Source organism: Syngnathus leptorhynchus, chromosome 1 (assembly GCF_054491065.1).
Source record: "Syngnathus leptorhynchus isolate UIUO chromosome 1, UIUO_Slep, whole genome shotgun sequence".
NCBI classification, from domain to species: domain Eukaryota; kingdom Metazoa; phylum Chordata; class Actinopteri; order Syngnathiformes; family Syngnathidae; genus Syngnathus; species Syngnathus leptorhynchus.
In genome coordinates, this window is record NC_141195.1 from 23,383,007 (window position 1) to 23,385,506 (window position 2,500).

A 2,500-nucleotide genomic window follows, 5' to 3' on the forward strand; every position below is an offset into this window, starting at 1 on the left:
ATGATGGCTTACTTTCTTTTTTGTTGATTTTGTTTTGGTCAATTTTTTTTTTTTTATATCTATATCGCCTCACAAACAGGAATGTTTGTGACTCAATGTCAGATTTCACCCAAAAGACTCAAACATCCTCAACGACATGAAAAAAAAAGTTCAGAAAAGAAAAGCGGTGTACTTTGGGTGACACGCGTTCTTTTCTAATTCCCGCTGAATTGAAAAGCGATGATCCTCTTCGTATGTTCTAAGCGCTGCGATATTGTTTCCCTGTGTAGTGCAATGCCTTTTTATTATTTAAATTCATATTATGGCCCATGTGTAAACTCGAGTATAAGTCGTGCCTGTATGTTCTCCTCTTTTATTTTTGGGGTTTATTATTATTATTATAAATTTTTTTTTTTTTGGTCCAAGGAGAATTGTGTCACGCATCTGCAATGATTGTAAAGCATTAAAGTCAGTGAGTACTACACACGGATGCACGCGCCTTTTATTTGTGTCGTGCCAAGCTTGTAACTTTGCTGCACTATATATGCCGGTCGGTTTTCATCAATAAATGATCATGAAAATGGTCAAGTCTTCCAATCGCTCAGCCACTGGCAGACTGGCACTCTCACTCGCAGCATGTGTGTGTGTCTGTGTGCGTGGGCGCCATACAGCTGAAGGGAGCGGATGTGCAGTTCGGAGCCTACCCGATGAATCCCAACTGGTAGGAGGCATCGTGGCGTCACATCGACTTCTTTTAGTTTGTTGTTGTTGTTGTTGTTGTTGCGCTTTGCTAAGAGGCCGACGGATGGCCATTTTCCAGCCGGGCCGATTTGTTGTTGCACATCCGCACAAAGGCCTCTTAGCGCGTGGAAAAACAAATTCGTTTGCGTTCATTTGCTCTGTCCACTTTTTTTTTAATGATTTTGAAATATACGTTATTGTTATGACACACTTAAAATGTATTTGTTAATATTTTCGTGTTAGTTGAATATTTGTGCAGATTTAATACGAGACAAATATGTCGTTCGTGCAGCCACAAGAAAAAAAAAACCCTGCATATAGAAAATTGTGTTCTTATTATTTTGAACTATCTTTTTATTTTTTGCAGTTTGTCACGCTCTTCGTTTGTGTTTGAAATTTAAATCATTCTGAATAGTTAAATCAAAGCTGTGGGAGTCTAAAATTAAACGTTTTTTGTTGAGTGAGCAAATTTGTGCACAAAGTTTATTCGTCGTGGAGACACGCTGCAGATTGAGCACCTTAAGAAGTTTGCCACGTACTTAGAGTAGCAAAATATATTTTTTTACACACCATGTGCACCTCGTAACATAATTCCCCTTTTTGGTTCAGTTCAAGAGGAGGATTTCGGGAAATAGACGCAGGTGAGGTTTGCATTGAGTTTTGCTTTCAACTCCCTTTAAAGGCTTAAAAGTCGCAATAGCCTCCGCATAGCTGTCCATGTAATTATTTATTTGCCAAACACACGATATGGAATGAGTTCAGCCGTTCGTGAAGAAAAAAAAAACCTGGCTCAACTGCGGTGCGTGTTTTTAGTAGTATAGCCCCCACCAGCTCTCGTGCATGTGGGCGCCCTTGTCCAATGTAAACTTTTAAGTCTCAAAAAGTCCAAAGTTTGCCTTTCACCACGGCAACTCAAAGTAAGTTCAGATGAGTTGATTTTAGCCAGCATTTTTATTTGCACTTTTATTAGTCTCAATAATCGATACGTGTTTGACACGATAATTATTTTCCTGCCCGAATTTATTTGACGGGAAAAATAAAATCAGCTGTCAAGTTGCAATCTGCTTGACCATTTGTTGCCTGCGCTCCATTCTTTTTGTTAGATTTTTTTTTCTTTACTCGCGCCCATGCATCTTTTCGGCTTGCTGATTGCAATGCAAGAGGTCCTTTCTCGCCTCACTACACTTTCCAAGTTGTTCAAAAGTTGTGCTCGGCTCGCCTGATGTTAGCCTTGACCATGACTATGCAGTCACTTTGACCTTGACATGCAGGCGGCAGGTTGTGCATAATAAATAGGGGGCTGGACACCGATGCTGGCGGTTTGTTTGTGGGCAAACAAGGTGTTATTTCCCCGTCTAGACAGACGAGCTTAATGACACGCCATAAATTCATAAAAAAGGGGAAGTCGGCCGAAATGCTCTGACCGCATTTCTGACCGTCTCTCGGGGCCTCGCATTAACATTTGGTCTCTGCTCTTTTGTCTTTTTGCTCTTTAGACAGAAGGCCCGCAATAAGTGCTTGTCGTTGCTCGCTCGGCAGCGAGTTGCAGGCACGCGATGCAGCGTGAAGGCGCAGCGCGGCGCAGCTTGGACGCCGGGGAGCTTCAATTGCTGCACGGCCCAAGGAGCGAAGAAGAGTCCGTTGTGCTCGGAAGAAGTGTCCAAGGTAAGGTTGCTGGCCTTTTTGCTCCTGTTTTGAAAGCGACACCTTTTGCTTCTCGTATTTGCCAGCTCACAAACGTGCCGACATCTTTGTACAGTTAGGTTGCAAAAGTCAAAGC

At 42.2% G+C, this 2,500-nt stretch overlaps 1 protein-coding gene across 1 annotated transcript in view; it reads left to right on the top strand.

Annotated features, from left to right (window-relative positions):
* hoxc13a (homeobox C13a) overlaps positions 1 to 434 on the top strand; it is a 4,177-nt gene extending 3,743 nt beyond the window's left edge. The window contains exon 2 of the mRNA XM_085911903.1: positions 1 to 434. This exon is cut by the window's left edge and continues 588 nt beyond it. The gene's annotated coding sequence lies outside the window, so the exon portion shown is untranslated.
* The last annotated feature ends 2,066 nt before the right edge of the window (positions 435 to 2,500 follow it).